This window comes from Oryx dammah, unplaced genomic scaffold (assembly GCF_014754425.2).
Source record: "Oryx dammah isolate SB20612 unplaced genomic scaffold, SCBI_Odam_1.1 HiC_scaffold_8, whole genome shotgun sequence".
Classification (NCBI taxonomy): domain Eukaryota; kingdom Metazoa; phylum Chordata; class Mammalia; order Artiodactyla; family Bovidae; genus Oryx; species Oryx dammah.
The window spans coordinates 10,876,424-10,899,893 of record NW_024070192.1 but is presented as its reverse complement, the minus strand read 5'-3'; the positions used below and the strand labels follow the sequence as shown (position 1 = coordinate 10,899,893).

The following is a 23,470-nucleotide window of genomic DNA, read 5'->3' as shown; positions in this document are numbered from 1 at the left end:
ACAGATGAGACCTGGCCAGAACTCAGGAGCTGGAGTTTGGTGGGGTGTAAGTGAGCTTCCCATTGCTTGGAGTAGTATGTACGGAGGGGGTTTGGCCTCAGAGCAGTTGACCACTCACCCTGTTGACCCTGCAGTAGGAACCCCAGTTGGGGGAGAGAAACCCCTGCCAGGCTGAAGACCCTGGGCCTGTCAGTTGCCCTTGGTGTGCAGTGTCCACCTGGAGGCTGCACACGTGTGGCCGGGCCCAGGGTTGTGCTCAGTGCCAGCAGCTCAGGCCGACACAGCACCTCTTTGCCTCCCACTCGTGCAAGTGCACAGTTATGTCTGTAATAACATCACTCTTACGTTTCTAATTTCTATGAAAGTGCTCATTCAAAACTTCGGTATTTTTACTATCATTAGAAACAAGTTACTTTCCCCACTTTTCACACCTGATCTTGGCACATCAAGGGCTGAATTTAGGGACTGTGGAGCAGAGAATAGCAGCTTTACAAGGAGACAGCAAATGGGAGCTGGAGCAGAGGGACACAGGCTCAGGATTTCAAAGCTGGAGAGTGTCTCCAAAGCCATTGATGCCAATTGCCCCTCGGATGCATGAAAATGTTCTCAGCTTACACACGTCCAATGATAGGGAACTCGCTATCCATAGAGACAGTCTGGCCCACTTTCAAACAGCTCCAGCTGGGAGTTTTTCTTTTCTATCTTTCATATTTCTTTTCTGTTGTGCTCAATTCCTTATATTGAGCTGCAGCTTCTATCCATCTGTTTGCACACATAGAGACAGGCCCCATGTTTCTTAGGGTTCAACCTTTGTGTCTCTCCCGCACCACTTGGCTGACCTGCTCTAGGGGCACACTCCTCCCACCCCAGAAGCCCCCCAAGGGCAGCAGAGTATAGACCAATCCCTAGAGGGTCCTTGCTCTAGGAAGCTGGAGCTTGTGCATCGGCTGTGGGCCCCCCAGGGTAGGAGCAGCACAATTCAAGGAGTTCCAGCCTCCTCCATCTCCTTGGCTGCTCCCTGCAAGGCTCCCAGTGAATGGGCCTGTGCCCAGGAGCCCCCTCTCTGCAGACCTCCAAGGAGTACAAAGCCACCTGGCTCTGTGGAGTTAACTGCTGGCTGGAAACAGGAAATAGAGAAGAAAAGCGGTGGCTGTGGGGAAGTTAGAAAGGTTCTGGAACTCTTCGGAAGGCCTGTGGTTCTGAGCTCAGGACTTGGCTTCTTTGTAGAAACCAGATGCCCTGTAGAAGAGACTGGAACGCTCAGCCCAGCCAACAAGGGTCCCTCTGGGGGCTGGAGTCAGCCGGAACTGCTGCCTTGATCTTAGCAGAACTGCCTCCCTCCCACCCTGAACCCTCACTAGGAGATTCTTTTCCATTCACAGCCAGTGGTGCTCGCCTGGGCTCAGGCTCATCAGCTGGCTTTGCCAAGGGCCCAGGCCCTCAGGAGTCTCTGTGCTCCACCTCTGGAGGTGCCCTGGCAGTGCTGCCAGCCTCCAGGGGCCATGGGCATCCTATACTGTGCATCACATTCTGTGCCTGACTCATTCCTATGCTTTATCTCCCGTCATCCCAATGGCTACCCTGATGACAACGCTGAGTTTCCAGATGAGGAGCCAGTGGGGAGGCTGAGTGACTTGCTGAGCTCGTGAGTAGCAGGGTGGGCGCTCAGACTGCAAATCTCCTGTCTTTCCACACTAGCTATAGGTTCAGAATTCATCTGCAAAAGTCAGCACCAGGGAGGCCACCCCCTTGAAGAGGACCTAGTGCCAATGTGAGCCCGTGACCCTCTGACCAGATCTGCTCTTCCCTCGAACTTCACTGCTCTGTCATCATCCCTAAGCCCCCAGGCTCTTACTCACACGTGATGCGCGTGGTGAGTTCCTGTGGCCTTGGATTCCCAAGATGCCCTTCCCCATGGAAGCAGAGCCTCCCTCGTCTCCTGATGTTCAAAGAAATTGTTTCTAACAGTCTGATTGTTTCTAAAGCCTGGCATGCTGCATGCAGTCCATGGGGTGGCAAAGAGTCGGACACGACTGAACGGAACTGAACTGTCAGATCCTTAAAAACTGAAAATCATTTCATATTGTGGTTTTCCCATGAAGCACACTTGGCATTTCCTGAGATTCACTCAAGGAGATAAACAGTGGCCTTAATTTCCTTAAGGCCTTAGTTTCCCCTAGCATAGGAAGACAGGGTGGGACCAGGCTGTCCTGTCAGTCTTTGGACTCTCCCTGGAGCCCAGGACCAATCTGTGGGGACCATCAGGGCCCTCTCTGCAGGCTGCCTGATGTACTTGTTCCAAGACCCCTGCTCACATAGGGCACCTCTGCTCCCTGCCCCACCATTGGGCCAGCAGCCATAGGATCTGCCCTCAGCAGATTTTTCTTCAATGCTAACTATCCTTTCAGGGTCCTTATTGTCCTCCCTCAAACCTTCAGACTATTTCTGATCACTGTTAGTGGACCTGGGTCACACTCTCTCCCCAGAAGTTTCTCAGCTACCATATAAATCAGAGTACACATAGGTACTCGGGGCAGGGGCCACAAGTCCAGAGCCCCTTGCCATGACCTGGATTTGGCAGTCTCCCTTTGGGGACAGGGGAAGAGAAGGGTATTGAGAAAATGGATAACCACAACTGAGCCTTTAGAAAAACAGACACACAGGAGATTGGCCAAGATGGCAGAGCAGAAGGACCCTGAGCTCACCTCCTCTTACAAGCACATCAAAATAATACCTATTTGCAGAATAGCCATCGATGAAAAAGACCAGAACCTACCAGAAGAGATCTTCTACAATTAAAGACATAAAGAAGGAACCACACTGAGACTGGTAGAAAGGGCAGATCCTTGATAAAGTCAAGTCCCATAACCCTGGGTGGACAACCCACAAACTGGTGAATAACTACTGTGTAGAGATCCTCCCACAGGAGTGAGAGTTCTGAGCCCTGCATCAGGCTCCTCAGCCCAGGGGTCCTGAACCAGGAAAATGAGCCCCCAGAGCCATTGGCCTTGAGACCTGGCAGGGCTTAATTTGGGGGGCCCCATAGGACTGTGGGGAAAAGAGACTTCACTCAAATGGTGTGCACAAAATCTCTCATGCTCCAGAACCAGGGCAAAAGCAGTAATTTTATAGGAGCCAGACCTACTTGCTCATCTTTGGGAGCCTCTTGGAGATGCAGGGAGGGTGGGGGCTTGAGGAGTGGCTCACCTTGGGGACATATACACTGGTGACAGCCATTCTTCGGAGCTCCTTCTACCACATTGATGCCAATGCTGGTGAGCCCCATTGTGTGGGATCTTCCCTCTAGCTCATCAGGGCCAAGACCTGGCCCTACCCAAGAGCCTGTATAGGTACCAGAGCTGAGACACCTCAGGCCAAGCAACTAACTGGGTGGGAACACAGCCCCATCAGGGCAGACCAGATGCCTAGAGACCTCCTGAGCCCTCAGCTTCCCTTGGACACAGCCCTGCCCACCAGAGGGCCCAGAACTTGGCTCCACCCACCAGTGGGCAGGCACCAGACACAAGAAAATCACCATCCCACAGCCTGCAGATACAGCCTGCCTGTCAGCAGGCCAGACACTGCCCTGGAATCATCTGGGCCCCAGCCCTGCCCACAAGCAGACTAACATAAGGTTCAGGACGCCCTGGACTCTGGATCCAACTGTGTCAGGCTATCCCCCAACCCCACCCCCAGTCACTAATGGTGTGACACCAGCTCTGGAATCCCAGACTCCAGGACTTGGCTCTGTTTGTTAGAGGCTGGTACTAAGCCCAGGGTTAATACCTATCTTTATCAAATTATTCCAAAAAATTGCAAAGGAGACACTTCTGAACTCATTCTATGAGGCCAGTATCATTCTGATACCAAAACTGGATAAACACATCACAAAAGAGAAAACTATAGACCAATAGTACTGATAAACATACATGTAAAAATCCTCAACAAAACATTAGCAAACTGAATCAAACAATACTTTTAAAAGGATATTATATCATGATCAAGTGGAATCTAAGCCAATTATGAAAGATTTTTCAATATCAGCAAATCAGTCAATGTGATACACCACATTAAGAAACAGAAGTATAAAAACCATATGATCATCTGGATAGATGCATAAAAATCTTTTGACAAAATCCAACATCCATTTTAAATAAAAAAGACAACTCTAGAAAGTGAGGATAGAGGGAAAATGCCTCAACATAATAAAGGCCATATATGACAAACCAACATCAGCCAACATCATACTCAACAGTGAAAAGTTGAAAACATTTTCTCTAAGATCAGGAACAAGACAAGGATGCCCACTCTTATCACTTTTATTCAACATGCATTGGAAGTCCTAAGCATAGCAATCAGAGAAGAAAAATAAATAAAAGGAATCCAAATTGGAAAGGAAGAAGTAAAGTTTTCACTGTTCACAGATAAGTATACGTAGAAAGCCCTAAAGATGCCACTAGAAAAGTACTAGACCTCATGAATGAATACAGTAAGATTATAGGATACAAAATTTATACGCAGAAATCTGTTGCATTTGTATACACTAACAATGAACTATTAGGGAGAGAAATTAAGGAAACAATTTCATTTACCATTACATCAAAAAGAATAAGATACCTGGGAATAAAGTTACCTAAGGAGGTAAAAAAAACCTGTGCTTGGAAAGCCGTTATAAGACACTGTTGAAAGAAATTGAAGACAACACAATCAGATGGAAAGATGTATCAATACTATGTTCTTGGATTGGAAGAATCAATATTGCTAAAATTATCACACTACTCAAGACAATCTACAGATTTAATGCAATCCCTATCAAGTTACCAATAATATTTTTTCATAGAACAAGAGAAATAATTGTGAAATTTGTATGGAAACACAAAAGACTCTAAATTACTATATATATATGCATATATATATATATATATATATATATATAAAGAAGAACAGAGCAGGAGGAATTACATTCCCTGACCAGATTATACTACAAAGTTACAGTAATCAAAAGAGAATGGTACTGGTGCAAAAAAAGACATATGGATCAATGAAACAAGACAGAAGTTCCAGAAATAAACCCACACACATGATTGATTAATCTACAACAAAGGAGTCAGGCACATACAATGGAGAAAAGACAGTCTCTTCAATAAGTGGTGCTGAGAAAAGACAATCTCTTCAATAAGTGATGCTGAGAAAACTGGACAGCTATATGTAAAAGAATAACATAAGAACATTCTCTAACACTATATGCAGAAATAAACACAGAATGGATTACAGACCTAAATTTAAGACCAGAAGCCATAAAACTCCTAGAGGAAAACATAGGCAGAACACTCTTTGACGTAAATTATAGCAACATTTTTTTTGGATCTGTCTCCTATGGCAAAGTAAATAAGGGCAAAAATAAACTAATTAAACTTAAAAGTTTTGCATGGCAAAGGAAATCATCAACAAAATGAAAAGACAATCTACTGACTGGGAGAAAATATTTGCAAATGGTATGACCAGTGAGAAGTTAATATCCAAAATATACAAACAGCTCATACAACTCAACATCAAAAAAAGAACCTGCATAAAAAATGGGCAGAAAATCTGAATTGACATTTTTCCAACGTGCACGTGCAGATGGCCAGCAGACACATGAAAAGATGCTCAGCATCACTAATCATCAGGGAAGTGCAAATCAAAACCACAATGAGCTATTACTTCACATCTGTCAGAATGGCTATCATCAAAAAGAACACAGGGACTTCCCTGATGGTCCGCTGGTTAAGACTCCTCATTTCCATTGCAGGGGGCATGGGTTCCATCCCTTGTTAGGGAACTAAGGTTCCCACATGCTGTGTGGTACGTGGCTGAAAAAACAAACAGACACACACACAAATAATAAATGTTGCCAAGGTATGGAGAAAATGGAACCCTCTTACACTGTTGGTAGGAATGTAAATTGGTGTAGCCACTGTGGGAAACAGTATGGAAGTCTCCCAAAAAACTAAAAACTAAAAAACTAAAAATAGTACTACTATGAAAAGTAGAGTGTCAGTTGCTTAGTTAGGTCCACTGTTTGTGACTCCATGGACTACAGACCCCCAGGCTCCTCTGTCCATGGGATTCTCCAGGCAAGAATACTAGAGTGGGTAGCCATTCCCTTCTCCAGGGGATCTTCCTGACCCGGGGATCCAACTCCGGTCTCCCACGTTGCAGGCAGATTCCTTACTGTCTGAACCACCAGGAAAGCCCCAGCAATTCCACTCCTGGGTATACATTAAAAAAAAAAAAACCTAAAACTAATTAGAAAAGATGTGCACTCACAATAGCATTATTTATAATTGCCAAGATAAGGCACAGAAGCAATCTAAGTGTTCATCAACAGATGAATGGATAAAGAAGATATGGCATATACTATACCCACACAGACACACACACACTGGAATATGTATATGTATATATAATGGGATACTACTCAGCTGTAAAAACGACTGAAATCTTGTCATTTGCAACAATATCGGTGGACCTGGAGGGCATTATACAAGTGAAATAAGTCAGAGAAAGACAAATACTGTGTGATACCACTTATACGCAGAATCTAAAAGGTACAATAAGCTAATGAATAAAACAAAAAAGAAGCAGACCCACAGGTACAGAGAACAAACTAGAGGTTACTGTTGGGAAAGGGTAAGGGGAGGGGCACAACAGGGGTAGGGAATTAAGAGGAGAAACTACCATGTACAAAATAAGCTACAAGGATATATTGTACAACACAAGGAATACAGCCAACATTTGATAATATGTCTGTTGTGTTAGTTGCACAGTCGTGTCTGATTCTTTGGCACCCCATGAACAGAGGAGCCTGGTGGGCTACAGTCCATGGGATTCTCCAAGCAAGAATACTGGAGTGGGTTGCCATGCCCTCCTCAGGGGATCTTCCTGACCCAGGGATCGAACCTGCAATGCTGCATTGCAAGCAGATTCTTTACCATTTGAGCTAACTTAAATTGTGAATTGCTATACTGTACACCTGTAACTTATATAATATTGTACCTCAACTATGCTTAAGTTTTAAAAAATGGGAAAAAAAGAAAACATACACTTATTCATTCATTCATTTACTGAATACCTATTTCCTGAGCACCTACCATGAACAATCACCTGGGGCAGGTGCCCAGTGGGTGGTCTGTGGGCAGAAGAAGGCTCAGCTCAGGCACCTGGACCAGCTCCAGGCTCAGAAACAACGAAGGCAAATGGTGGGGGAGAATGGGGGAGGGTGAGGAGAGCGGGTGTGAGTTTGCATGCTTGTGTGCCTATAAGGCATTGCCAAGGAAGCCGTCTGTCCGCTGTTTGATTTCTGTGCTTCTCAATTCAGGCCAAGGTGGGGGGCCATCTGCTAAAGTGGGCACAGAGAAAACATTTTCGCTGTGCAGAAAATTGGCTTCTGAGGAGAGGCTGTGTGCTCAGCACAGAACCAGCCTGCAGAGGAGACGCTGGAGGCAGCGGGCAGGGCTGGGGTGCAGGGAGGGAGGCTCGGCTCGCGTGATCTCGCTCAGGGCTGGGGAGATGCCCGTGCTCCTGCCCCATCCTTGCGAGGGCCCAGGCCCAGATGCTCAGTGTCTCTAAGGCATCAAACCCCTTCCTGAAACTTAGGGGTCTTTGCATGGGACTTGCATAGGGGGAGGGCTGCACTCCTTTTTAATAGCTTTATTAAGACATAATTGACATAGCATAAAATTTACTCATTTAAAGTATACGACTCAATGGCTTTTGGTATATTACATTACTAATTTTTAAAAATTGTGGTAAATATAAACAACATAAAATGTACCGTCTTAACCATACAACTCATTGGTGTTATATTCACAGCATTTGCAACTATCACTATTTCTAAAACTTTTCATCTACCCAAACAGAAACTGCACACATTAGACACTGACTGCCAATGTCAACCCTGGTAATCTCCAATCCCTGGTAACCTCCATTCTACTTTCTGTCTCCATGAATTGACTATCTTAGGTGCCTTATATAAATGAATCATACAGTATTTGTCCCTTCGTGTCAGGCTTCTCAGCATGTTTTCAAGGTTCGTCCATCTTGTAGGGTGGCTCACAATGCCATTCCTTTACAGCTGAATAATATTCCATCGTAGTGATAGACCACCTTTATTTATCTGTTCATCTGTTGATGGGCCCTTGGGCCCATCTTTTGGCTATTGTAAATAGTGCTGCTAAGAATACAGGTGTGCGGGTGTCTGTTTTAGTTCTCCCTGTCAATCCCTTTGGGTATATACCTAGGAGTAGAGTCATATGGTGATTCTATATATAGGTTTTGAGGAATAACCACACTGTTTTCTTCAGTGACTGCACCATTTTACATTCCTACCAACAGTGTACTAGGTTCCAGCATCTCCACCCACATTTGTTATTCCTGCTGTTGTTACTTGATGGTTGTCATCCTAATGGGTAAGGACTTCCCTGTAGCTCAAACGGTAAAGAATCTGCCTGCGATGCAGGAGACCAGGGTTTGATCCCTGAGTTGGGAAGATCCTCTGGAGAAGGGAATGGCAATCCACTCCAGTATTCTTGCCACAGAGAAGCCTGGTGGGCTACAGTTCATGGGGTCTCAGAGTCAGACACAACTGGGCGACTCACACACACACACACACACACACACATCCTAATGGGTATGAGGTGCTATCTTACATGGATATGATTTGCACTTCCCTAATGTCTAGTCAAGGCTATGGTTTTTCCTGTGGTCATGTATGGATGTGAGAATTGGACTGTGAAGAAGGCTGAGCGCCGAAGAATTGATGCTTTTGAACTGTGGTGTTGGAGAAGACTCTTGAGAGTCCCTTGGACTGCAAGGAGATCCAACCATTCCATTCTGAAGGAGATCAACCCTGGGATTCCATTGGAAGGAATGATGCTAAAGCTGAAACTCCAGTACTTTGGCCACCTCATGAGAAGAGTTGACTCATTGGAAAAGCCTCTGATGCTGGGAGGGATTGGGGGCAGGAGGAGAAGGGGACGACTGAGGATGAGATGGCTGGATGGCATCACGGACTTGATGAATATGAGTCTGAGTGAACTCCAGGAGATGGTGATGGATAGGGAGGCCTGGCGTGCTGCAATTCATGGGGTCGCAAAGAGTCGGACACGACTGGGTGACTGAACTGAACTGAACTGAACTGAACTGAATTAGTGATATCATATCATATCACAAAATACTCGTGATATATTGATTTTCATGTGCTTATGGCTATTTGTGCATCTTCTTTTCAAAATGTCTATTCAAACCCTTTGGCCATTTTAATATTAGGTGTTTGTTTTTTTATTGTTGAGTTATAGAAATTTTGTATATTTTCCTGATATTCATCCATTATTGGATATATGACTTGTGAATATTTTCTCACATTCTGTGGGTTCTCTTTTCACTCTCTTGATAGTATCCTTTGATACACAAAACTTTTTTATTTTGAAGTCCAATTTATATTTTTTTCATTGCCTGTGCTTTTAGTGTCATATCCAATAAATAATTTGCTAGGCTAATGCTACTCGTTTTTGATTCCCCAGCCCATGTACATTAGTTCTTCCTGTGATCCTGTCTTATTGCATCCATATCCCCTTAGCAGTGCCAGCCACACCTGATTGGTCTGCACAGCTCCACATCTCCCTAACGCAGAACCCGGGCAAGCAGAGGTCGGGTCTGTTTCCTTCCTCCTACAAGACCCTTCTGGCTAGAGCATTCTTGGCTCTGGTCTTTGCTCTTCGGAATTCTGGTTCTCTAAGAATCACAGAATGTTAGCGCAGATGTAGAAAGAAGAAAAAAACAACAGAAATTCTCTTTGAAATAAGGACTGACTGCTTTCATGCACCAGTGGAACTGGTACTTGTCACACGCTGGCTTGACTTGGTTTAGGAAAATATCCCGGTGGCTTTTGTTGGTTTGGAAGGTGGACTCACCCTCTCCCCTGCCTTCAAGGGTTCAAGGCAGGAAGAAAAAGGCAAAGGGAGCTGCTTGCACAGCAGCAAAAGGGACTGTGGTTTTCATAGACATCCTGGTAGGGACGAGGTAAGAGTCTGTGGAACAGAGAACTGGAGAAAGAAAAGAGACAAAGTGATCAAAGGCCGGGCAGGAAAGCCCAGTTGGCCAGAAATGCCCGTGTTGTCATCTGTAGTAAGTTGCTCCATCACCCAAACACAAGTGAATGTCTGCTTCCAGAAAGGCCCAGGTAAATGAAGCTCTGCACAAAGAAGTTGGGTGGTGTCCAGTGTAGACCCCCTATCGAGTGTGAAGCAGAAGCAAGAAACGTGAAGGCAGAAAAACATGGGGACCCTCACGGGACCCTGAGTTTTCCACCTTAAACGGATGGGAGCTGTGCTAGGGTGAGTTGTGTCCTGCTGAAATTCATATCTACTCAGAACTTGTGAACTTACTTGGAAATATGGTCTTTGCAGGTGTCGCATCAAGTTAAGGCACAGTCATACTGGATTACAGTCACACTGGTACAAAGCCTGGGAAATTTGGCCAAAAGCACAGGGACATAGTGAGAAGGCCAAGTGAAGACAGGGTAGAGACTGGATGATGCTCCACAAGCCAAGGATCGCCAGCAGCCACCAGAAGCTGGAGAGGGGCCTAGAACGAATCCTGTCTCAGAACCTCCGAAAGGAACCTGCTGACACCGTAATTTCAGACTTCCAGTCTCCAGATCGAGGGAATTAATTTCTATTGTTCGAAGCTTCCCAGCCTGCAGCATCCTATTATAGCAGCCCAAGATAACTCAGACAGTAAAGAATCTGCCTGCAGGAAACCCAGGTTCAATCCCTGGGTTGGGAAGATCCTCTGGAGAAGGGAACAGCAACCCACTCCAGTATTCTTGCCTGGAGAATCCCATGGACAGAGGGGCCTGGCAGGCTACAATCTGTGGGGTCACAAAGAGTTGGACACAACTGAGCAACTAGCACTCCTACTAAGAAATGAATGGTGGGGCTAACATCCTTCTATTTTAAGAGCCAAGGAAAGGGAGGCTCTAAGGTTGGAGGACTGGGAACATCAGGAGTTCACCTTGGTTGGTGTGGGGTCCTAGCCTCCAGCTGAAGGAACCAGAGCCTCGGAGCTCCAGTTTCTTTGCTCTTTAAGGCTCAAGGGGTCATCAGACTGTTGGCATGTGGCAGCTCAAAGGGGAGGCTGAGAAGCCATCTGGTCAAAGCAGCTTCTGTACATTACACACTCACCACAGCCAGTTTGGGTCTCTTAGTGCTACAGCTTCCCTGGTGGCTCAGGTGGTAAAGTGTCTGCCTGCAATGTAGGAGACGCAAGTTCAATCCTGAGGTCAGGAAGAACCCCTGGAGAAGGAAATGGCAACCCACTCCAGTACTCTTGCCTGGAAAATTCCATGGATAGAGGAGCCTAGTAGGCTACAATCCATGGGGTCCCAAAGAGTTGGACATGACTGAACGACTTCACTTTCAGTTTTCACTTTCTTTCAGTGCTGTAGCACAGACAGCAGTGCAGAATGGGGGCACCAACACTGGAAAACACCCAAGTGCTTTGGGAGGACAAGACTGCCCCTGGGGAGCTGCCCAGCATTGTGACACTCTGGCATGTGACCAGACTCTTCCTGTTGTGGATTTGGTGGCAACCTGGGGAGAGGAGCCAGAGATAAGGGGGGATGAGAGGATGAAGCATTCGCTTAGTGGAAGGAAAGGAGATGGTGAGAACCCAAGGTAGGATAAAGGGACAGAGAGTAAGGTGGGGCAGGGGAGGATCCCTGGGCAGAGAGACCAGGCAGAGGGCCTGGAGGGGTGGCAGCATGGCAGGAGAGAGCAAGAGCTGGGGTGGGGGAGGGTCAGGTCACACAGGGGCTTGAGAAGGAGAAAAGCAGCTCTCCTCGATGATGTGCAGAAAACTTCATAGCTCAATGATGTCTCTGTTATCAGACACGGCCAAGATGGTTGGAGACAGAAACAAGAGGCCTCAGCAGTCATCTCTGAACACAGACAGAACATGAACTCTGTCCAGACCTAAAAATGGCCCTCAGGCCCCATTTCCTTGCTGACTGGAGTGGGTTTGCCAATTTTAGCCTAAACTTTGCTAAAGTTCTCCTGCCTCCTAGACACAAATTACTAAGATACCCTACCATGGCATCACCCTTGATCCCTATGAGTACTCCCCAGCTCCCCACAGTGTCTTGCTGCTCTGCACTTGTGTTCTAGGGGTCCTCGGATAGGAGGTAACCGACGCCTCATACACCAAGGAAAGAACTGTGGGTTTTACTCTGAATAATATGGGAAGTCACTGCATGGTTTTAAGAGGAGAAGTGTGACATGATTTTCGAAAGAAATGTCCTAAAGACCCATCAGGAGGTTCTCTGTGGACTGTCAGTGATGGCATAGGGAACAGGGTTCCCTGTGGCTACTTGGTGCGGGAGGGGGCTTTTTCCACCTGCAGGGCGGGAAAAAGTGAGTGTGAACACATGGACAGCCTCTGTGTCCTACAACCACCTTCTAAGGAGCTTCTGAGAAAAGAACTTCACTGAAGCGAGCTAGACTGGGCTGTTTGCATCAGCTTCAGCATCTTAGTGGACAGCGCATAGGTGCCTAGCCTCCCCCTTTCTGAGCCACCACACTCAAGACACCCTGAAAGACAGAGTTTGTGGAAGGAATTGGCCAGTGGCCCAGCGGTTAAGACTCCACGCTTTCACTGCCAAATGCCCGAGTTTGATCCCTGGTCAGGGAACTAAAGAGAGGCAAAAAAAAAAAAAAAGACAAGAGTCTGTGGAAAAGACAAGATCAATCCACACTGGCAGGCACCAAGGAGGCAGGACATAAGGCTCTACACAAATGTCCCATGTTTTGATCAGGATATATGGTGATGTCATTCCCATGACCCTGTGTGTGCTCAGCCAGGAGGGCTAAGGGGCCAGACCTGTGAATAACTGGCTCCCAGGTTAGAAAGACAGCTCAGAGGTAGGAGGCATATCTGCCTCCCCTGTCCCAGCACACATATGTATTGCTTCCAACTTTTGCCTTGGAGGGTGGGCTAGCTAAGGGGGTTCTTTCAAAGTACCAGGATATAACATGTCTCCTTGTCTGATGAAACCATATGGGATGTGTATGTGTGGGTGGGTGAGTTGTGCGGTCCTCCTTCAGAGAACCCATGGTCCAAAAGCATGATCAGTGGTCCCCAGGGATGGCAGAGGCAAACTGTTGGCGTTTTGCTTGGTTGCTTTCGCTGCCTCCTCATCTGACCTGGCTGTTTCTCCTGTTTCTCTGAGGACTCTCACACCTGGAGGATGGAGCCCTTGGCTAGGCCTGCTTGCCTGAACTTCCTTCCCTGGACTGGCAGATTCCTCAAGCCCCATCCTGACCCTGTCTCCTATGATAGCACCCCTAGCCTAGAAGGCAGAGAGAACTTGGGACTGACTGTAGAAATTATCACAGAGCATGGAGGGCCCACTGTCACTTCCAGAACCCCCTCTGTTATCAGGAAGGCTCAGGGAACCGGTGCCTACATTGGTATCAGTTGTATCAGTGTACATGTGTGCCCTTGAGTCTTAGTGTGTGTGTGTCTGTGTGTGTGTGTTGGGGAAGAAACAGGGATGCTAGGGAGGGAAAACTCTTCAATCACATCAGGAGTCTCCATTCCCACACATGAGGGTCCATGGGGGCACTGTAGCACATGAATATAATTTTATTTGGAAAAAAAATGTATATGCAATATATTGAAAAAAAAAAAAGCCTAGAAGAAAATATTCTGTAATGTCAGCAGTGGTTATATCTTGCGGTGGGATCAAGGATTTTTATACTTTGGTGTTTTACACCAAACATGTGTTGGTTATGTAATTTAAATTTTATTTATTTATTTTTAAACCAAATTCTCCAGCCAACTGTGCTTTTTTCCCAGTTGCAGTAACTTTCCTTTGAGTTAGATTTGGTTCTGGGTGAACCCAAGGAACAAACACTCCTTCTCAAGTTCACACTGACTTAGTACTCGTGCTTTCATTCCTCCTTCCTCCGACAGTTGATGTGTTGCGACAGTGTCCCTGTCCTCAGGAATTTTGCAGCCTAGAGCCATTCTCTCCCCACGACCTGCTCCTCCGCGAGGAAATGGGGGCGGAGGGGGCGGCGATGTTTGAGGGTGGGTGATGAACGGGGGAGGTGGAGTAGCCCTCTGACCGAGGGGTGGGTGGTGTCGGCCTTGGCTCCTCAACACCGGGAGGATGTAAAATGCTAGGACAACGTTAAAGGGATCGACTGGATTTTCTGCGGCCTTCTGCCCTTGAACCTTCCTGAGAAGGAGCCCTGGGGAGGAGGACGCCCGCGACCCCGATCGCGGTAACGGGGATACCCAGGCCGCGCGAGCACCCGGATACCGAGGCCTGGAGGCCAAGTTCTGGGGCAGGACCGCGGGACTCAGACGCCGGGCGCGGTTGCCACGGCAACGCCCTCGGGCGCGCGGCGATTGGCGGCGCTTCAGGGGCGGGACCCAGGAGGCGCTCTCGCGAGAACTTGGCCTCGTGGCTTCCGTTCGGCGCAGGCCAAGAGGGCGCGGGCGAGGCTTCCGGCCTGGGTGGCCTCCTGGACTGTTACTCCCGCGTACGGTGGGGTAGCCGGTCTTGCTGGCCGTGCCAGTAAAATGTGACCAGAATAGGCTCCTTGTCCCTCCTCCGCTGCGACCACCCTGGACCACCTTTAGTCGCTTTGAGTAATGCCCAACCTCTCGCCGGGTCTTCCAACTCCGCCCTTCAGTCCATATTCCATCTGGTGGTTCCCGGTTTCCCTGTCAAGGCTGTGCCCCGTCTGCCTCTACCCCACTGCTCCCCTACTTCAGCCTTGTTCACTCGTGACTGACCTTGCTTCATCTCCCCCCAACCACTTGCTGGTTCCTCTGTCTAGGCCACGCCTCTTTAAGTGAGGTGACTACCTGCTTAAAGTTACACCCCACATTCCCCATCCTCCCTGCCCTGATTTTTCTCCACAGGTCTTATCACCATCCAACACAGTTGATAATGTACTTATATTGTCTGAAAGTTCCATGGCCAAGAGTTTGTCTTGTTCAGACTAGAGCAGGTGCTCAGTAGTTGTTGCAGACTAGCAGGTGGATGAGGAGTCTTCTCTCCTCATCTTCCCTAAGGGTGTTGAATCCCTTGGGTGACCCTCTCTGGAAGGAGAACTGGCCAGGACTAGCTGACTGCCCACGTGCCAAGTGTCTTGCTTTTGACATCTTACTCCCAAAGAGTGGGCTCCCATTTCTGTGGGAGGCCCAAGGAGCCTCTGGGAGCCCTATTCCTCCAAACACTGTCATCCTCAGCTCAGAATCCTTTGGTCTCCAGATGTCACTGGCTGTTGCTGGCTGTCCCTCCCACATGCCTGGCACTCTGCTGAACTGTGTGAGAAGGTCTGGTGCTGCCTTCAAGGTTCTCAGTCTGGTGGGAGGGACAGAGAAGTGACTACCACCACACAGAGTGCAGTGCTGAGAATGGGCATCTGAGGCATAGTGGAAGAGGGTGGGACCCCTCTAGAATGGGGTCTCTAGAATTCCTCCCAGTGGTCCGGGGGGCTCTTCTGGCATGAAGTGTGCACCATAAACAACAATTACTGGTCTCTCCTCTGCGCAGACATGATTTCTGGGATTCAGCTCTTGGTAGCTGAGAAGCCTGTGCTTTTCCCAGGGCCGGATGCTGCTTCTCAGGCGAGAAGCCAGACAAGCATCCAGGCTGCCCAGAATTGCATCCAAGTGTCCAGACAACTGGCTTCCCTGTGGGTGTGGGCAATGGGAAAGGGGCTTTTGCTTGGTGTGTGGCTTGAGTGAGCGAAGGCAGCCATATGCTGCCAGCCTCATGGGGAGCAGGGCACAGGCCACCCCAGCAGCCAGATGCTCCTGGGCTAGTCTATGGCTCAAAGGCATTTCCTTCAGGAGAAGGGCCAGGTGGCTCCTCTGCACCTGCTCTCCTGCCCTTGCTTCCCTCTTAGTGCCAAAGTCGAGGGTTCCAGGGCTGCGTCAGCATCGGGCCCTGCTGTACTGTCCTTCTGGCGTGGAGCATGGTGGCCTGAAACGGACATCTGGTCTGCCTCAACCCCCACAGCCAGGGCATCTGTGGCCCCATGGAATGCAGTAGCAGGGAGGAGAGCCGGAACCAGGGAAAGGCCATGCTTTGCTGTGCTTGCCAAGTGGCCGAGCATTCCTGGCATGGCTTACCTGGCATCGCCCTTGCCACTGAGGCTTACTGAGGGCAACCCCCAAGGGCCCTGCCAGGGTTCCTTTTGCCAGGTTGTGTCTGCTCAGGCCGAGGGAGGGAGGGACATAGGCCACAACTGATGATGCCAGTCCAGTGGGATCTTGAACTCAAAAATAGTAGGAAAGGAGGGCAACCCCTGCCCCTTGCTAATGATGTGCCTTCCCAGCTGGCAGAGGCATCCAACCTGCTCTGCAGGAGTTGGATCTACAGCCTGAGAGGGCTTCATTTTACAGATGGGAAAACTGAGGCTCTGAGAGGGGATGGAAGCATATGTATACTTAGGGGGCTTTATCTTGTTTGCCTGTCAGCACCCCCAGTGAGATCAGTGACATTAGCTCCATTTTATGAAGGAGGAACTGGGGATTGGAGAAGTGAAGCGCTGTTTGCAAGCTGTCCTGGGTAAACCCCTTATCTGGCCCTGGCTTGCACGGATCTGAAAAGGAGCCAGGGCAGTGCCCACACTTGCTTGTTTTGCCACAAGATGGAAAAGTGAGCCCAAGAACGCAAAGCTGAGGGAAGGGAGACCCAGGATCAAGGTGATCCTCCTGCAGGAAGCAAGAAGTCCTGAGGCCCAGCTGGGCTGGGAAGTTTGAAATGAGGCTGCCAAATGCAACTGTAGCCACCGGGGTCCTCACTGCACTTGGTCCTCCCTCCCCGCCATGCCCCCAGGTGTATGGAGTCACACTTGGTCACTGAGTCCTGAAGAAACAAGAAAACATCATCTTTGGCGTCTACCTGGCGTGTAGATGAGGCCATCAGCGTGACCCCTGCCCTCCTCTGCAGTCTCTCCCCTACCAGGCTCTCCTACAGGCCCTTCCCTTCCTATACCTCAGCTGTGGGAACCTATGCCCAAGAGATGTGGTGCCCCAGGCCTAATACTATTCCAGACGTGGAGGGGAGCCCCCACCATCACCATCATATCATCCATCACTGGCAACAGTGACGAGACTTGGTCACAGCCCTTCAAAGGTTGGGCCAGTTCAGTTGGGAGCAAAAGGAGCAGCCTGTACCAGGAGACTGTGACAGAACAGATGGCCGAGACACAGAAAAGAGGTGCAGACACCCCCAGGGACCCTCCAGTTGGAGCCAGAGAAGGGACCATGGAGGAAGGGGCTGGTCCCGAGATGGGAGGAGGCACCCCAGGCGGGGTCATCCCAGCAAGCTGCCCTGGAAGGGAGGATGTGTCTGGAAGCAGGGTGCACATCAGGGTGGCAGGGGCCAGGGGGCCTGGGAGTCAGGCTGAGCAATGGGGTCGTGTCTATGGGCTTTAGCCCAAAGCTGACAGAGCACATCCCAGCTCGTGGAAGCAGCTTTTCAGCAAGTGCCTTGAGCTTTCTTGGAAGCAGGCTGAGTTTAAATTATAAATAAACAAATGAGAACTCTGCGGCAAAGCGTGGGCCAGTGGGAACACAGGAGAGACTGGAGACAGAGACCTCACTTGGGAGCTAATATTCCCCCTGAACTCAAACCCTCCTGCCCTCTCTTCCTAACCTGCCTCTGCCTCAGGGGCTTCTGGGCCTTCTGCTGAAAGTATCACCTGGGGTCTCAGGCTTCAGGGGCTGACCCTGGCTGGCCAGAAGAGGTCCAGTGTGGAGCCTGCATTATGGGGAGTGGGGAGGCCCACCTGGCTTATACACCCAAGAGGTTCAGGCCTGAGTGTCCCTCGGACAAAAACAGGCCCCGGTGGACACTCATCTGTGTGGGAGGTGCCTTACCAAATGTTTGAAGGGGGAGAAAAAAATCCCATTTTCTTAGCTTTTTTTTTTTCTTTCTATTTTTTGATTATTTTTCCAGATGACTTCATTTCCAAGAAGGGTGTAGGGGAGAGAAGGAGGACAGGGGGCCTGAGGAGGGATGAAATGGGGAGTGGGTGCCAAGCCCAGGGAAAAGTCTGTGGGGGAATCGAGGGCCACCTTGTCCTGACCAGGTGCTCCCAGCCCAGACTGTGTCTCCTCCCCCTGATCTCCATGGACTTCTTGGCCAACTCCAGTCCCACAAAGTCCTGGGACAGAGGTCAGCTCCCATCCAGCCAGGATTAGCAGGAGAAGGGCTTCTAGGAGCTTCTCTCTGGACATGACCTCCCTGCCCCACGGACAGAGGTCTCCTTACCCCCTCTACTGCTCAGAACCAGCAGTATAGGACCCACTCTGGCTAGCTTGACGGAAAAGAAAGTTTCTCCCCAGTGGCCACACACCCAGGAGCAACACCCCAATCACATAGTCTCCCCATTGGGCGCAGACCCAGCAGCCCACACGATGGGGCACTGATGCCCCAAAGCAAAGGCCTTCTGCCGCCACCCTTGCTAGAAAAGATTCAGGAGGATAAGTTTTTTGGTGTTGCCTGCTTCTGAGTCAGTCTGCCCAGGTGAATCTTGGTTGGTGGAGCCCAGGTCACATGCCCCCACTCTAGCTGCAAGGGAGTCAGGGAATACCAGCAAGGCAGGAAGACCCCGCAAACCAGCAGCCACCTCAGGACCCCTTTAGTTCACAGAGGACTTTAGCAGCCCAAACGCCCAGCAGCTGCTGCACTCTGAGGAAGAAACCATTCCAGGCTTCTCTTCCAGTCTCCAGTGGCTGCTGGAGACCTTTGGTGTTCCTTGGCTGGTGGGTGCACCACTCCTGTCTCTGCCTCCAAGTTCAGAATCATCTCTGAGTCTCAAATCTTCCTCTGCTTTTCTCTTCTGACACCTGACATTGGATTTAGGACCTACTCTAATCCAGGATGATCTCATCTTGAGATCTTGAACTTGGTTATATCTGCAAAAACTTTTATTCTAGATATGGTCACGGTGTGAGGCTTCAAGATTCCATCTTTTGGGGGCCCCACTTAATCCACTCCAACAGGCATGAGAAATGAGCACTGAGAAGGGGGCAAGGGAGGAGGGGGAGAGGTGAGGCAGAAGGAACATTCAGGCAGGAGAAACCAGCTGTCCTAGTCCAGCATTCACCGGACCATCAAATCTCCTTTTGGCTCCTGAAACCTCGAGTCAGCTGTGGCTGCCCAGACAGAGCTTTCCACCACCTCTGGTGTCCCCAACATTGTCTTTTCTCCAAGGCCAGGCACCACGAACAGCCCATCTTCTTGAGGGCTCCCAGGTGCCCCTGTGCCCCAGACCCCCAAGATCTCCAAGTCCAGGAGGCAAGAGAAGATGCCCTGCCTTTCCTCCCCAGGCACAAGGGAAAGGGTGGGTCCCCCAATCTCATTTCTTGACTTCCCACTTCCCAGAGCCATCCTTTCCCCCTCCCCAAATTCTCCCTGTTGGAGTTTGGGCCCTTTCTTCTGATGGGGCTCATTCCCATCCTTGGCAGAAAATGCTGTCAGAGATGGAGAACCTTCAAGATGCATGGGTCAGAACTAGAATATAAAAACATCTGTGTACATTCCACCATTTATATGGCCCTTTGTCCTACACTGTCTCCTTAGATCCTCACTATTGCCTGCAAAGGAGATAGTAACCCCATTTTACAGAAGGGAAGACTGAGGCTGTCAGAGGCCTAATGACTTGCCTGAGTTTATATAAACCTGAGATTCCCACCCCAAATGTCCAGCTCTAGCTTCTAATGCTATTCCTACCAACTCTACCACACTGGGCTCAATCCCATGAAGAATCCTGTCCATGTCAGGGCTTGAATCCTTCTAGGAACAGTGAGCTCACCGCCTAACAAAAATTCCACTGACAGTCCCAAGTATCAGAGAAGCTTCCTACATTGTAACTTGCCCCTCCAACCCTGGCCTTGGTAATGGGCAATGCCCTGCCCTAGTCTTCTCCAGGACACATCTTTCCATTTCTTACCCATTTCTTGAAATGTCCCTTCTGGGTTACCCTCTCTAGAAGGGTTTCTGGCCTCTTGATGCCCCACCTACCTCAAGGACACAGGTCCTTGAGTCGTGAGGTAGCTGCAGAGGGTGACTTTGGACAGGTGTCCCCCGGCACAGTGCCCAAGTCAGGTGGAACTAAGGTGAGGACTGTGCCTGCTCTGAAGGTGACAGTCTCTTTACCCGTGACCAGGGTCTGAGGGTGAGGCCTGGCCATCTGGCCACCTTGGCCATCTCAAGGGGGGCACCATGGGTGCTCCTGGGCAGAGGCAGTCACTGTGTCACAGCACAATGGCAATGTCACACGTTGGGAAAGAAAAAGAAAGGCAACCACCAGCAAGCAGAGCGGCTGAGGAACAGCTGAGCTGAGTCACTGCAGCCGGGCGGGTGGAGGCGGCTGCAGGGGTGGGGTGGGGGCCTCCTAGGGATAGAGGGAGGAGGAGGGGACTCCAGGCCCACCTGGCACCCTCCCCTGGGCTTCTGGAGTGTGGAGGGTCGAGGCATCTACCCTCCCCATCCCATGGGATGCCCAGGCATTTGAGCTGACCATTAGGACTGTCCAGCCAGCTGGCCTCCAGCTCCATTCCCAGCTCAGCCACCACCTGGCCCCCAGGCCTCCACCAGCCACGTCATCTTTCTAAGCCTCAGTCTCCCCCTCTGTCTAGTGGGGTAACGGCTGCCTCCCCTACTCCTGGGCCGATTACTGAAGGCCATGGGGCCAAGTGCTCAGGGTGGTTTCTGATACCCAAGGAGGTGCTGAGTGTGCCCAGTGACTCTGCTCACCATCACTATGAATGAGAAGCCCTAAGGTTTTCCAAAGCAGGATTCTAGCGTTTGCCTAGTGGGCCTCCCCGACTCCTGCCCCTGCCCCTTCCAGTACCCCATGAGTGCGTTGCTGAGGCTACTGGTGGTCTTGGGCTGTTTCCTTGTTGATTTTCCACACCTCCCAGTGGCCCTGGGGGTCCAGGGTCCAGTAGGCTGCCCCTATCACCTGCCAGGACCCACACTGCATGGTTCCCGCTGCGGCCAGGAGGGGCTGCAGAAGCAGGCACCGAGTCCCACTCTGCAGAGTGGCAGCACCCGGCACGCAGCACTTCTAAAACCTCTCTGGGAGCCACAGCAGACGGCGCTGGCATCCTCCTATCCTCACAGGAGGCCCCTCAGATGGCAGGATGCCCCCAGCCTGCTGAAGCTCAGGGTTTAGGAACTGGAAGGCACCCTGAAGACGATCCAAACTCGCTCTCTCAGGCCCTCTGCCCAATGCCCCCAGTGATACCAGGGGAATCCCTGCCTCGGCCAGTGCTTCCAGTCCCCCCTCCCATCGGTGGTTGTGCTGGGATTTCCTGAGCCCCTGGCCCAGGAACCAGCACCACGGGCCTCAGCCCAAACCAGGAGCCCATGTGATCCCAGCCCCTCCCTCCCTGCGCTCCCCGCTCTCCCTCGGCGGGCGCCTGTCTCTCCCGCCCCCACGCTACCGCGGGAAGGGGTTCCTATGGCACCCCTTCCCCCGCACACACTTAGCTCACTGGCAGCCCATCTGCCCCAGACAGTGAGCAGCAGATGCCTTTATGCACAGTGGTGCCTGAAGTGTGGCCCAGCGCCTGCCGGACGAGAGCATGCCAGCCCAGTGCGGGGCTCACGTGACACTAGGCTGGGGCAGGGGCCCCTCACCCAAGGCGAGACCAGGCCATCCAGACAGCTCACCAGGGCCAAGAACCAAGATGTCTGAGCCTGGAATCAGAGTGGCCCTGGAGAGAGTTGCTGGATAGGCAGCTTTCCAGCAGGCTGCTCCCTTGGGAGACAGGTTTCTACAGCTCCCTGACTCCCTGGGGAGGGCCCAAAGTGAGGGGGTTGGTGTACCCCACAGATAGACCCCACAGGGCCAGTCACTGCACAAAGCATGTATGAAGGCTTAGGGGAGAGGCTTCAAAGCACTCAGCTCCTGCACGAGTGTAGGACCCTCACCTGGGCCTCATAGGGCTCCTCACTCGGTCTGTCTTGGCCCCCTGGCCTTCTGGGCCCCAGCCTCACCCCAGCTCCCTCAGCAAGCTCCTGTCTGTCTCCTGAGTTCTTACAACCAACAGGGGCAAGTGGCAGAGCAGGGTCAAGGGACCCTAGAGCTGGGCTTCCTGAGGGGTGGTCACAGTTCCTGGATCCACTGGTCCCTGGACTCACCTACTGTTTCCAGGATGCATGTGGCCAGTTGGCAAAGAGCCTTGTTTCCATGGCAGCAGCCTCTAGCCCTGGATCCAGTGGGGAAGGGCTGGCTGAGGACCCCAAGAGCTTGGTCTTTACCTCTGCTTTGCCCTCCCCAGCCCAGGGGCAGAGTCTGATAGCCCATGGATGGCCAGCGGAGCACTAGAGGGTCAGCCCAGCCTGGGGGAGGGAACTGTTGGAGGGCTGCAGTGCCCCATCCACTGAGGTGAGGTGGTACACCCACTCTTCCACCCTCAACAAAAACAGGAAAAGAAATTGGCAAAGTCTGGAGCCCTATGGACTCTGACTTGACATTAGCTAGATTTTCCTGATTCTGGAAAGAATTAGAACATTTCAAGGATCCGCACATGGGGCTGCCAGCTGCCAAGCCCTTATCTTGTTCATGGGCTCGTGCCCAGTGTCCTGTGTGAGAAGTGACGGGGAGAGAGGTGAAACTGTCTTAGGCTGGTGTCAGCCAGCCTGCCTGGGGCAGAGGGATGGAGAGCTTGGCCTCCGAGAGCCCCATTAACTGAGACCCCAGAAGCCACAACAAGCCCTGCAGCAACCCCCTCTCCCTCACCCTCATCCTTTGCTTTTCTCCCCTCCTCCCAGCACCCACACAGTGCAGGCAAGCACAAGCACTGGCACACACGCACGCCCCCGGGCCGCCTCTGCTCCCCTCACATCTTGCGTTTGTTTTGCTTCAGCAGGGCTCGAATGGGGACACGTTGCACTCTCACAATTGGCAGCTTGCTCCGATCCCCCTGTGCCCCCCATGGAGGTGCCATATGTCAGCGTCATGAATAAGCATGAGGCTCCATGGCTGGGGGGCTGGAAAATGGCAGCTGCCCGTCACCAGCTGAGCAGACATGCGGTAGGGGCTATCATGGACTGGGTCTCCACTACCAGAGGGGTGAGGCAGGTGGGGGGATGGCATGGGCAGAGGCATGGGAAGAGGGTGGGATCAGAGCATGGTCCCTGGTCCTCACCAGGGGGACACATCTCTAGGTAACCACTATGCTTTCCTGAAAACAAGCAAAACCCAAAAGGCAGGGTGTGACCGTGTGGGGGTGTCCAGAGTCCATGAGCCCTACCTCTCAGCCTTGTCTCTGCCTGTGGGCCCGCTGGCCAGCTCACACCACCTCCTCCAGAATACCCTCCTCCTGGGCCAAATGCCTCAACTTGTGCCTCTCCCCAGCATGTGCTCCATCTGAGCCTCCCATTAGA

The 23,470-nt window shown here is 50.7% G+C and overlaps 1 protein-coding gene across 2 annotated transcripts in view; it reads right to left on the bottom strand.

The window, feature by feature from the left end:
* Positions 1 to 23,470, bottom strand: part of ENDOV (endonuclease V) — an 81,033-nt gene that overhangs the window by 34,469 nt on the left and 23,094 nt on the right. The window lies entirely within an intron of this gene.